Source organism: Dasypus novemcinctus, chromosome 30 (assembly GCF_030445035.2).
Source record: "Dasypus novemcinctus isolate mDasNov1 chromosome 30, mDasNov1.1.hap2, whole genome shotgun sequence".
NCBI classification, from domain to species: domain Eukaryota; kingdom Metazoa; phylum Chordata; class Mammalia; order Cingulata; family Dasypodidae; genus Dasypus; species Dasypus novemcinctus.
The window spans coordinates 19,103,300-19,117,499 of NC_080702.1; positions in this window are offsets into that span (position 1 = coordinate 19,103,300).

Below are 14,200 nucleotides of genomic sequence, written 5' to 3' on the forward strand. Positions count from 1 at the left end.
CAGTTGGAGGTTCTGGGCAGGAGGCTCACCATGGAGTTCTATCTTGTGTTGTGGCAACAGGTTCCTGGCAACCTGAGGTGACTCAGCAGAGGCCTTGGGAGCCTCATATGGTCTGCTGATCATCATGATGCTCTACGCAACCCTGATCTTGTTGAGCTTGTGCCAGGTGTTGGCAGCTTTGACAGAGGACTTTATACAAAGCCCAGATCTCCAAGGATTGCTGTGAACAATGTTGGCTTGCATAGTTATAGTTGGGATTTTTATTATTAAATCGTATGAGGAAGGAAAGAGAGACAAAAAACTGGCCACTGACATTTCTGCTCTTCTAGAGGGAACATGAAAAAATCTCGATAAGTTTCACCACATTGAAAAGGAATTTGGAGACCTTAAATCAACTCTAAGAGAAGCCAGACTGAAGAATGAAGTATCAGAAATAGTAAATGTGAAGATTATAAGTAAAGAACTGGAAAGCTACATCTTTACTTGGACTTAAAGTAGATGAGTCTGGAAAATCATGGAAAGGAGAGACATCTAAATGCTCACAAGAAGTTCACCTGATGGCTGATCCTTCAAGCAAAACTCTGAACTTAGAAGACTCAACACGGCAATCCCAACATCAAGTCGCTGCAACGAATCATTCTTTGAAATCTCTCATGTGAATACAGAACAGCTTCCCACATCAGTGACAGGAGCTTTGGAGGAAAATTCCAGGCTGGACAGAAGCATGAAATTCTCTTCAGAGGAATCTCATAAACAGAAGGGAAACCTGGGCACTTTTACTAAAGACAGAGAAATCTCAGAAAACTCTAAACTCCCTGTAAAGCCAGTTCTTAGTAATAAAATGGATCAGGTCAAACCTCCAGATAAGCACTTGCTTAAGATTTGTGATTCAACTGCTGTTCTTGAGGAAGATAATGTAGATCTTGGGAACATTCAGTTGGATATACTGAAGACATCAGAAAGTGGAGACCACATAGTGGGAGAATCTGAAGGAGTGTTGATTGATGGTGTGGAGTTAAATACTTACTTAGAAAGTCTGGAGGAAAAAAGTAAAATAATGCACACAATTAGAAGAAGAAACTGAAATAATCAGTGAACTTGAAAGTCACACAGAAAGCCTCCAAACTGAAAAAGCTTTGCTCCAGTTAGAAATCGCCCAACTAGAAAGGGAGAGACAAAAGCTCCAGCAGAAACATCAAGTCCATCCCCTTCAAGAAAAGGAAACAAATATTTATCCAGTGTTGAATTTAAAGAGAATTTACCCTGTAAAGATGGAGGAGGATTTGCCCAAAGGAAATAAAGTATCAGCAATGGATGTGAAAAGCTAAAAACGTATAAAATTCAAGCAGAAATCATTGCAGAAAAATTTGATACAATCACTGAATATCATGAAAACCTTATTTCCCAGAGGCATAAAGCTCATGATTTGGGGATAAGAGCTCTGATAGCTGAGAGAAACCTATTTGAACTGAGGAAAGAAAACACATACCTGGCACAAAGGCTAATTGAGGAAGAATGTAACATTTCTGAAAATTATTATTCCATCCCTTATGTTCCAAATGGAGCACTTGGCAGAGTCCTGGAAGCACAATCAGGAACCCTCTGGAGCAATAGTTCCCCAAGGAAGGAGGAAAATCAGGCTGAGATGGTAAAGCTGTGCCCTGTATCAACTCTAGGGTCCCTGCACTTGGACCAATCCAATCCAGAATCAGTAGGTGCCACAGAAGATCAAGACAGATCTTGTCTTGGAGCTTCTATCACAGGCAGAAGCAGCTCACTAGAATCTTCTTATCCAACCCTGTCACCTGATAAGGGATCAGCCAGCCCAGGCTCTGGTCCTCCACATTGCTCTCCTGTCAAAAGTCAGATGTTAAGAAGGAGTCTTAACATAAAAAGTCAGATGTTAAGGAGTTCCAGGAGGAATGTTCTCAGAATAGGACATGGTGTGCTTCCACCTATTCTGGAAAGTAAGGAAGAAGCTCCCCAAGAGTCCATTTGTTAAGGGACTTCCTTGACCCAACACTAATCTCCACTGGTAACAAGAATGCATCAACACCAACTCTTGATTCCAGCTCCTCTTTATACAACCTGGAAACAAATGTAGCACCTGCTGTGTGGATCCTGCTTCCAATGAGTCTACTTTGAAGACCCACAACAGTAAGATCTTTTTGTCTCAACTGATACATTTTTTTTCTTGCTTAGTCTTATTCTATTAAGAGATTATAAAAATGGCTTAGGTGGATATTTGATGTTATAACTGTTAGTATATTTCATAACTATATATTATATAATATGAATCTGTAAGTTTATTTTATTCTATTTAATTACTGTTTGTGCTATTTATTCTATTTGATTTTAGTTACATTTCTAGGTTAGGTATAGCATGTCATTTGTAACAACTGTAGTAAAGTAGTAGAGTTTCATATTAGAATGTTTATTCCTATATGTCAAGGGGCCAATACCCTCTGGCTATAACAGTAATGAAATTTACCTTTATACAATTTGGATAATTAATAAAAAAAAGTTCACATAGCTTCGGTGTGCTGTTTTGGTTAAACATCAGAACATGAGTTGTGTTTATCGATAATGTAGAACTTAATCCATTTTACTTACTAGAAATGCCTGTATCTGTTGTACTTCTGTCCTTCTTTATTTGCTGTATTTCTGTCCATCTGCATTTCCTAAAAAGGATTCTGGGAGAAGTCCTATCAGGTAAATGCACAGTGATTCCATATAGACCAAATGTTTTGTCCTGTACTTAGGTCCCATGATCTCAGGGAACCACCTGCCTTATTTACCCCTGTTTATCCACCAACAAGAGTAATTCCTGATAGGAGCAAGGCCCCATCAATAATTGTTCAGGAAATGACAGGAATCAGTTTTTCAAGTGTTCAGTACTTTCACTCATCCTTCTGAATCCATTCATTTCCTTTCTCTAAAATATGTATAACAGCTGTATTGAGGTATGATTCACATACTGTGGTAGATTGAATTATCCACCCAAGAGGAACAAAAACACGTTCTTAATACTAGTCCTGTTGGTGTGAACCCTTTGTAAACAGCACCTTTTGAAGATGTTATTTTTAATTAAGGTGTGGCCAGCTGTATCAGGATGGGTCTTAATCCTATTTTGGAAAGCCTTATAAAGAGAAAGTCATGGGGGTAGCAGGAAGTCAACAGGAACACTTAGATGTGAAAAGAGAGGATCTACCCATGGGCTTGAAAAGCCAGGGAACCCAAGAATTTTCAGATTGCCAGCCAGCCAGAATGGTACAAACTCTGGGAGGAGGCAAGCCTTCTAGCCTCTGAAACATGCAGTCAATAAATTCCTGTTGTTAAGCTAACCAATTGTGTGGTATTTGTCATAGCAGCTGTGGAAACTAAGACACATACCATATGATTCATTTAAATTGTAAATCATTCTTTTTAGTACAGTCACAGAGTTGTGCAACCATTACCACAGTCAATTTTTGAACATTCTCATCACTAAAAAAGGAAACTCCACACATTAGCAGTCCCTCCCCATTTCTCTCCAAGTCCACTAGTCCTATGTAAAGATTAGTGCTTTCTATCCCATAAATCTGCCTCTTCTGGACAATTCATGTGAATAAAATAATACAACTTGAAGTATTTAGTAGAAAAATATTTATAGAATTATAGGACATGGGTTGAATGGTTTTAAGACAGCTTTTACAATTCAGAGGAGTGTGTGGGTGTCTGCATAATTTATTTAGATTGCTGAATCTAGCAATGCCACTTTCTTGAAGAGAGTCTTCAGGGACAAGTTCTTCGTCTTGATTCATAAGTCATTTAGATCTTTCACAGTTTTACTTTCTAAGAGCAAGTATTCATGGAGCATCCATTTACACAACTATGGCCTGGTCTCAGTATTGTTTAACATAGGAAGAGAATTATCTTGGCTTTAGTTATCAAGCCCTTTAATTTTTTTCCAACAAGAATGATATCACTTTTATTGGTGTTATATATATTAATTAGATCCTCTACATGATATATGACATGGATATCTTATTTCTGATTTTAAAGCAAATGCTCCAGAAATTCCCTGCTCTACTCTTGGATTTATTTAAGAGTTCTATAATCATTGACTCTTCTTTTCTATTATACTTTATATCATTATTTTTATTAAATGTATAATTCAAGATTCAAGACAAGAATTTCAATAACAAACATTTATTGAACATATTCACATGACAAACACTGTGATACATGCTTTGCATGCATAATTCCATTTTATGTTCACAACAATGCCATGAAGAATATATTAAGATAACCATTTCACTGGTGATAAGACTGAAATTTAAGGTTAAGCAGCTTTTCCAAGATTACAATGGGAACTAATGTCAGAACCGCAGGTTCTCAACTGGCCCCATCTCATAAGTTTCTTCATGCTCTGGTGTGATCTCCAGCTCAGGACCTCCTTTATCTGCTAGCTCTGATAAGTAGTAGGGTTTTGCTCTGGTATGATGGACCCAGGGCTTGATTCCCTGCAACTTAAGAGAAGAATGAGAGGTTGACAGTACTGTGTAAGGTTCCTCCCATTTGGGTTTAAGCTGTTCCTCAGGATGTTTGTTTTTCTAAACTTTTAAAGAACCTGATCCCCAATTGAGAAGGGGAGGAGAGGCTGGTCAGTGGGGTATTTTAGGTGCATATTTGCATATACATGCATGGTGATAAGGAGCTCTCCTATTTGCAAAGCCCACCTATGGAGGGTTCCCTTCAAGCTTACAGGTGAGCTGGGTTTTCCCTAGGGTTACTTAGAATGGGCCTTCTCTACATAAGTTCAAAAGGACTTCATTTAACTCTTCTTTTAGGGGCCAGCCTAACCTCAAGGAGAGCTAAGTTAAATGCTTCTGTCCATTTTAACTGTGTTACTAACCAATTTTACTTAAGGTTTTCTTTAAAGTATAGTTCATTCTTTTCATGTTTCCTGATGACTCAGGTCTCCAGGCTGCATGTAGTTCCACTTAATTCCAAGACATTGAATGACACCCTGTTTACCGCAGCTGAAATAAAAGCAGGTCTATTATCTTCTAGCGGCCACACTAACCTGAAGGAGAACTCGGTTAAGTGTTTCTATTTCAACTATGTTTTTTACAAATTTTATTTAAGGTTTTTTTCAAAGTATAGTTCATTCTTTCTACCTTTCTTGATGACTCAGGTCTCCAGGCTGCATGTAGTTTCGACTTAATTCTGAGAAACTGACTGACACCCTGTAGCACAGCAGAAATAAAAGCATGTACATTATCTGACCAAATTGTTTGGGCAGTACAATCCTCGGGATGATTTCCTGAAGGAGGAATTTAGTCACCATGGAATGCTGTTCTGTGTGGCAGGGAGGCTTCCATCCACCCTGAAAAAGTGTCTACAAATACCAAAAGATACTTAAAATTTCCTGTGGTTTTTGGCATTACTGTGAAATCTACTTGCCAATCTTCCGCTTGGGGAAGCTCTCGACTTTGTGTTGCAAAAGAAGTCCACAATGTTGCCTTTGGGTTATTTTTCTGGCAAGTAAGACACTGGTTAGTGACTTTGGTACAGCTTGAGCAAGGTGAGGTCCCACCAGCAGTCAATGAAGACTTATTAGTGCTTGTTGTCCCAAATATGTGGTTTGGTGATAATAAGAGACTAGGGGTTATACTAGGTTCTCATGCAGATAAAATTGTCCTTGGCTGTTTTACAGCCACTTACACCTTTTTTATGTTTTTTTTCCCTGAATTTTCTTGAAATCCCCATTCTATTGTGCATTCGAGGTCTGCATGGGTATAGACCAGACAGAAATCTTCATCTATATGTTGAGGATTCTGAGGTTTAATGAGTGCAGCTACTTGACTAGGAGGGTAGCCTTTTCTTTCAGTCTCTTTTGCCACTTGGTCTGCTTGTCTGTTCAGTGAGGCAACATAGGAGTCTCCTTTTGGATGTCCTGGGCAGTGCATTACAGCTACCTCTGCTGGTAGTTTACCTGCTTCTGAACGTTCAGTTATTTGTGTGGCATGCTTAAGGTCTTTCTACCTAGATGATAAAAGTCCTCTCTCCTTCCAATCGGCCCCATGTGCATGCAAGATAAGAAAAGCATATTTTGAATCAGTGCAAATGTTCACTCTCTTTCTATCCCCTCTTTGGAGGGCTCTAAGAAGAGCAATAAGCTCAGCTTTTTGTGCAGAGCTCCCTGGGGGAAGTGGTGCACCTTCTAGTACTTCCCCTCTGGTTACAAGAGCATATCCAGGCTTTTGAATCCATCCTTTAACGAAGCTACTTCCATCAGTAAAGATTTCTATATCTGGATCTAGTAGAGGAGTATCCTGCCAGTTTTTCCTGGAAGAAAAGACTTTTTCTAGTGTTTTTATACAGTTATTAATAAGTATTTCCTTAGTATTTGATGGGAGTAGAGAAGCTGGATTTAAGGTTGCACACACTTTTGATTTAACTTTTGGGTTGTTTTGGAGTTCTGCTTGCTATCTTTCAAGGCTCCCTTGGGTTGGCTGAAGTTTCCCTTTTCCTTCAAACCGTGTGAGTACTCGATGGGGGGTGTGAATGTTGATGAGCTGTGCTAATATAAAAGTTTCAGCTTCTTATAGTAAGATGTAGGTTGAAGCAAGGGCTCTTAAACTTGCTGGCCACACTTTTGCAGTATTGTTTAGCAGTTTTAAGAAGTACGCTACTAGATGATGCTCCTTACTGAGTAATAAGAATTTTGTTCTCTGTATAACCACCTGTTGCTTACATAAATGGCAGTGAGCTATGCAATTGTGGTTTTTCTTTAATTTTTTTAAAGATTTATTTTTTATTTCTCTTCCCTTACCGCCCCCACCATTGTCTGCTCTCTGTGTTCTGTCACAATGTGTTCTTCTGTATCCGTGTTTATTCTTGTCAGTGGCTCAAGGAATCTGTATCTCTTTTTGTTGCGTCATCTTGCTGCAGAAGCTCTCCCTGTATGTGGTGCCGCTCCTGGGCATGCTGCACTTTTTTACATGGGATGGTGGCTGTCCTTGCAGGGTACACTCCTTGCCTGTGGGGATCCCCTACATGGGGAATACCCCTGCATGGCATGGCACTCCTTGCCTGCATTAGCACTGCACATGGGCCAGCTCATCACATCTGTCAGGAGGACCTGGGTTTGAACATTAGACCTCCCATGTGGTAGGCAGACACTCTAGCCACTGAGCCAAATCTGCTTCCCTATTGGCCTTATATTCATGCTTCCATCTGCTGCCCTATTATTTACTTTCCTTGATTTACTCTGCAGAGGCCTTAGGAACTGTCATTTCCCTCCTGCGCTGGCTATGTTCAGGCATCCAGAGGGTGGAGTTGCTGGATTCTGAGCCTCCTCATCCTTTGAGCCTCTTCTTCCTGCTCCTTTAGGGCTGGTCCTGGGCTTGAAGGCCCTTAGAGGGCCCCCTTCACCCAGTGGTGCTGTGGAGTTCTTCCATGGGAATTCTGTTGTGCTCCAACCCATTTACCTACTGTTTAGTGACCAAAACCACACTGCTTGAGGAAGGCCCTGCCCCTCCTTTTTCTTTCCCTGGTTGCTCTTTGTGTTCCTCTATGGCCCTTTGGGGGTCAGCTTCCCATTTCTCAGCTTCTTGTCCTGCCTCCCAGCCTGCCTCACTGAAGGTGGCTGACACCTCCCTGTTTTTCCTGGAGCTGGATGTGTTGGTGGAGCTTTCTTATCCCTTCCCCCTCTGTCATCCCTAGGGACAACAAATGGGACAGTGGACCCTCCAATTAGCAAAGTCTCTCTTTTATGAATACTTCAAAAACTGGCCTAGAAAGGATCATCTGATTCACACCCTGCCCTATGCTATGTCTCAGAGTCAAGTGTCTATCACCTTTACTTGAGACTATAAAATGATGAACAATTTTCCGTATCATGGAATTTTACTGTTTGGGAAGTTCCCTTGAGTTGGGAAAATCACTTTTGTGCTTCTGGCAGCCTAGACTAAAAGAAGCATGGACTTGTCTGTCAGTTTTCCTCTTCAATGTGGGCAAAAATATGTAGTACAGAGGGTGAGTAGGTAATTTTCCCAAACTGTATTTCTCACCTTGGACATTGGATTTTGCAATTCCCTCTCTTCAATCAAATGTTGCAAACTAGCTGCGTGACCTTTCCCTGACTTCTGCCAATATCTGTTTTTTATCATCTATACTTTGCCCTCAGAATAAGTCCTCATTCAGCTTGGTTTGTAGCAATGTCACCAGTAATTGTTCATTGAAGGAGAACAGGCTGAACCTGGGGACTGCAAAGAAGGCCAATGTGGTGAAGCTCCCCACAGGGGACTGCAGACTGTTCTCTGGAGTTATTTGGGACCCTGAGCCCCCTTTGGGGTCAGGTCATTGTGGGTAGCATACAGGCATCCAGGTGGCAGGGAATAGATTCCCTACTATTCCTAGAACCCACATTCCTCATCACTAACCTTATCTTTTGCATTAACTCCTCCCTGTTAACAGGGATGCTGCTTCATCTCACTTGTCCCCACATGGCCAGAGTGAAGCCAGCTCCTTGGTCAATCTATCACCTCCCAAGAAGCCTATACAGCCCTGGGATGGCTGAACTGCCAATCCCCTAATCCTCCACTATGCCTTGGTGTGCCTTGTGGCGATCCAGGTGAGTATATCAAAGTGCCTTTCAGAAAGAAAGATACCTAAAGAATTCTACCAGCTCCAATATTGGTGTTGGTGTCATAAACAGAAGTACATTTCACACAGCACTGGATGGAGCAATGTTTTATTGACCTGGAGAGAAGATAGGGCAATCTCATCTTCACTAGTCGTTCTCAGTTCCCCAAAGCCAGCACGTCACAATCTGTGACCAATGCAGAAAGATATTACATGGAGCATCCCTTACTGTGTTGCATGTCCCAGGGGAAGAATTCCACCCCTTTCTCTCCAGGGACAGCTATATTAGGGTATGAACTGGATAGGATAAAACATACCCATCAGAATCAGACTATCTCCAGTGATTATTTACATCCCTGTGGAGTACAAGGGGAAGAAATGTACCACAATCCCCTTATCTACTAGGGCATTCTATTTTATTCTGCCAAGGTTGACATACCAAGTTCTGAGCAAAGGAGATATCTGTGGGTTGCATAGAAAGGAGGCAGGCTGTGCTAAGATTGTTCCCTACCACACGATCCACTCTGTAAATACTTGTTCTCCATCATGCAGAAAGCTTGGATGTCTCAAGAATGGCACGCCCCTTTTCAACCAGATCACATGGAAAGACCAAAACCTCCAATGGTTATTCTGCATTGAGGACCAGGAATTCACAGGCAACTTTTCAGTGAGGAAGGGAGCTTTAGCACAGATCTCAATATTAAAATTTTCCTATGTTCTTATTCTGCAGTTATGCTAAATTCCTAACACTTTCTTACTTGGTGTAAGCTTTTGTATTAAAAGTGGTTTCAAAATGCAATTTGAATTGAATTCCCTATCTCCAGACAGTCAGTGTTCTTTTCCTGGGTGACAGTATCCAGTATCTTCAAGTTCTTAAAAATGTATAGGTACATGTTAATTTAATAATCCATATGTTATTATGGACTTTTAGTTTAGTTCTGATATAGATCCTTGAATATAGAGGATATATTTGGGCTCTCCATGGAACTGAAGGAAGGTTGGAAGAAAAAGAATGGGAAAACTGGGTATTTGTAGGCCTGTGGTTTCAACTACAATGGTGGGAATGCAGTTTGTGAATATATGACATTGTTCATGAAGAGCATCACACTTTGCAAAACTTGTAGATCCTTGGAGGTTGACATATTCGTGAGGAGGGATTCTGTGGAGCCAGTGAGATTGCCCATATCTTCTCATATGTTGCTGTCTCCTATAAACCAAAGTATATGATAAACTCTGCTAAAATCTAAATGGAGAAGATGCTCTTATTTGGTATCAATATATGGTTTTTCATCAGGACTGCAGCTTAGCAGAATTGGACAGTATTTAGAAATGAATGAATGAACATATTTCCCTTTTCAGTTTACTTCTGAATGTTTTCTAAAATTTTGATTCCCCCATTCATAGGATCAGCTATTCCAAGTTTATTAAATGATTTATTATGAAATTGACATGCATAACATTTCAATTATTGATTCACAATTATACTATTTCAATAAAATATCTTTTCATATCTACCTGGACACAACCAATAATTGTTTTCTCATTTTTTTAAATTAGTGAATATTCATCACATACATGCTCAGTTGGAGTCTCTGCTTCTTTCCACTTGTTTGCACAGTCTACCACAATTTCTGGGGCTCTCCCTCAATATATTAAATTAATATTTTTTAAGAAGCCACATATCAAAATAGAAGGAGCCTTGAGTTAAACTATGGACAATAGATCATAATATAATTAAGATAATATTTTTTGACAATTGTAATACTAAATATTAATAATAGGGAAAATTGCTTGTCGGGGGTTGTTTCTAGGAATTCTATTCTTCTGACATGACTTTTTTCTGTAAATTCACAACTGCTTAATGGGCTTTCAACTTTCCATCGATTTGACTTCTTTTCCGTAATCGCCAAAAGTGCAGAATTCTGTAACTGTGTTAATATATTATAAGCATATGTGGAGACTTCTACTTCTGAGTCTTCATTTCCAAGATTTTCCAGGGAGTTTCTTAACCTTTCCCACATTCTGAAACTCTGGATTGGCATCTATTAACAGCCATTTTCAGAAAATGGCATATCGGCTGCAATCTTTAGAACTACTATGAAAGTTTTTTAAAACTATGAAAAGTATGAGCCAAATTAATTTGTAGGTTCCCTCAATTTTTTTTATTTTATTTTAAATTGACATTTTAAAAATTTATTGATAATTTTTTAAAAGATTTTATTTATTTATTTCTCTCCCCTTCCCCCCACCCCGGTTGTCTGTTCTCTGTGTCTATTTGCTGTGACTTCTTTGTCCGCTTCTGTTGTCAGCTGCACAGGAATCTGTTTCTTTTTTTGTTGCGTCATGTTATTGTGTCAGCTCTCCGTGTGTGCGGTGCCACTCCTGGGCAGGCTGCACCTTCTTTCACGTTGGAGGGCTCTCCCTATGGGGCGCACTCCTTGCGCGTGGGCCTTCCCTATGCGGGGGACACCCCTGCCTGACAGGGCACTCCTTGCGCGCATCAGCACTGAGCATGGGCCAGCTCCAACACAGGTCAAGGAGGCCCGGGGTTTGAATTGCGAACCTCCCATGTGATAGATGGACGCCCTAACCACTGGGTGAAGTCTGCCACCCCATAATTTTTTTTTTAAGATTTATTTTCTTTGTTGCTCTCCCCTTACCCATTGTCTGCTGTGTCCATTTGCTGTGTGTTCTTTTGTGTATGCTTGCATTCTTCTCAGGAGGCACCAGTAAACTGTGTTGCTTTTTGATGTTTTTGCATCACCTTGCTGCATCAGTTCTTTATGTGTGGGATGCCACTCTTGGGTGGCCTGTGCTTTTTTTGCAAGACGTGGCTCTCCTTGCAGGGCTTACTCCTTGCACATGGGGCACCCCTATGCAGGGGGCACACCTGCATGGTGTGGCAGTATTGTGCATGGGCCAGCTCACCACACAGGGCAGGGGGCCCTGGGTTTGTACCCTGGACCTCCCACATGATAAGTGGATGCTCTATCAGTTGAGCCATAACCGCTTCCATTTATTGATAATCTTAACCTTCATTTCAAATAGTAAGGCTTTGTAAAGGAAAGACCAGGACTCAGGTCTCCTTTATCCCATTGCACATCATTCCTCAGGGTATACTTTGATTTTTTCAGTTTTATGAACTTGGTTGACAACTCATTTGAGTAAAATAATGAGGTGTAGGAAGGGTGTGGATTTGGAACTAGGACATTCTTGTAAAGTCAATTGTGTGCTTGGGTTGCATAGTGGGAAGGGGTGGAAATGCATCCAAGTTACTGGGAAAAGCCTAGATTTCCATTCTGCCATAGTCATTTTGGAACAACACACTGGTTAAGTCAGTATCTTCTTAGATATTATTGAAACCACAAATGAAATGGGGCCTGGTGGTGTGAGATGAATGACCTAACATTACTCAAATATGTATATTTCTTCCACAAAATTCAAGTGAATAGAAATTCTTTAGGCACTGGAATTTCTTTTTTTCCCCTCTTTTCACCATTTTGGTTTTTTTTAAGATACATAGATCACACAAAATGTTACATCAAAAAATACGAGCTTCTGGGAAGCAGATGTGTCTCAAGTGGTAGAGCTTCTGCCTACCATATGGGAGGAACTGGGTTCAATCCCTGGGGCCTCCTGGTGAAAAAGAAGAAGAGAAAGCATGCTTGTGTGGCAAGCTAGTGCCCACATGAGTGCCCACTTGATGAGCCAGGGCCCTGTGCAAGTGAGCCATACAGTAAGATGATGATGCATCAAAAGAGAGACAAGGGGAGAGTCAAGGTGAAGCACAGCAGAAACCAGGAACTGAGGTGGTGCTGTTGACAGGGAACCTCTCTCCCTATGAGAGGCCCCCAGGATCAAATACCGGTGAATCCTAGAGGAGACAAAATAAGAAGAGAAGACAACAGAGACAGCAAAAATAGCAGGTTGGGAGGAGAGGAAGGGGGAAAATAAATAAATAAATCTTTAAAAGTATGCTATTCCCATATACCCATCCCACATCCCCCAATGTTCCTACAACAACATTATGTTCTTATCAATTGTAATAAATGTCCCACATTAATGAATGATGTTGTTAATATGTGGAAGTGGGGGAAGGGAAGGGTGTGGGATATATGGGAATCCTGAATATTTTCAGTGTAACATTTATGAGACATAAATATTCTTTACAAAATAAAAAATAAATACAAAAAGAGAAAGACTTCAAACAGAGTGCCTGAACAATGGGAAAGTATCATCCTAAGATGTAACAATGCAGACTTTTGCCTACTCGGGTTCGTGGGTGGCTCATGTCCATTAGTTAGCTAACTAAATGAAAAGATTTAGCTGGCATCTCCAATGTTATACTGTCTTCTCTCAACATCTGTATAGAATGTCTGCCAGCAATATACAGCTGTGACAAACATGGCTATTTTTGTTAATTTTTTGAAAAATGTAATAAAGAAATGGATTATATTTCAACACTGACAGGACTAGTATACTTTTGCAGAAAAGCAGACACACCATAAAATGGTGATGAAGGGAGGCAGATTTTGCTCAAAGGATAGAGTATCCACCTACCACATGGGAGGTCCATGGTTCAAACCCAGATGTTGCTTCACCATCTCACAAGATGTTGTCTTCTTCTCCATGTATTTAGAGGTTTCACATAGCACTCTTTCCACATTATGTAGTCTGAGGGAAACCTAAGATTTTCACCTTGGAAAAATAATTATTTTTCATGTAGTTTGTTCTTAGGAAAAATTGAATACCTTGAATAGATGCAGACCTTTTCAAGTAGCGTATATTTCTGGTGTGAACATCTTAAAAACTTGTGTATTTCCTCTAATTAATGAAATTTAACAACAATAGGTTATTTACAAAATGTTACTACTCTCCTTTTAGTATTTGTGGGGAACTATAGTACTACCACTTTCTTCATTCCTTACTATGGCAATATTGCCTACTTTCACAATGGTTGTCCTAAGGATTGTTAACCTTGTAGTAGTAGAGATAAAATTCATCTTTCCCAATCTTTGCAACGTATTTTGTGAAAATTTTTAATTTTATGTGTGTCTCATGCCTCAAAAGGAACGAATGTAATTTTCCTGTACACAAATATTTTAAAGCAATTATATTTTAAACAATCCAGTATTTGATTTATTTACATTCAGTTTTATACATATGTAATTATTTGAATAGAACCAAGTTCCTTTTATCTTTCTCTTTATACCTGGAAAATTCTTGAAGAACAAATCTGCTGGATATATATTTTTCTGTATGTGAGTGTGTTAAATTTCCTAGAGAAGTTTAATTTTGTTTTTATATTTCAAAGATATTTAAACTGGTATTGAACCTTATAATGACAGCTATTATCTTTCAGTGTTGGAAATGTGACTCACTAACTGTCAAAGTAAATATTGCCTCAAACAGTGGGGCTCTTGGGAGCTCTGGAGACATCCAGGCACTACAGGCAGGACGGACAACTCAGGAGTTTGGTGCCTGGCCAGTGGGCCCTACTTTGAATTTATGTTCTGCAGTGTGACAAAATTGTACTCAGTGGTACTTTCCCTACACATGGATATTC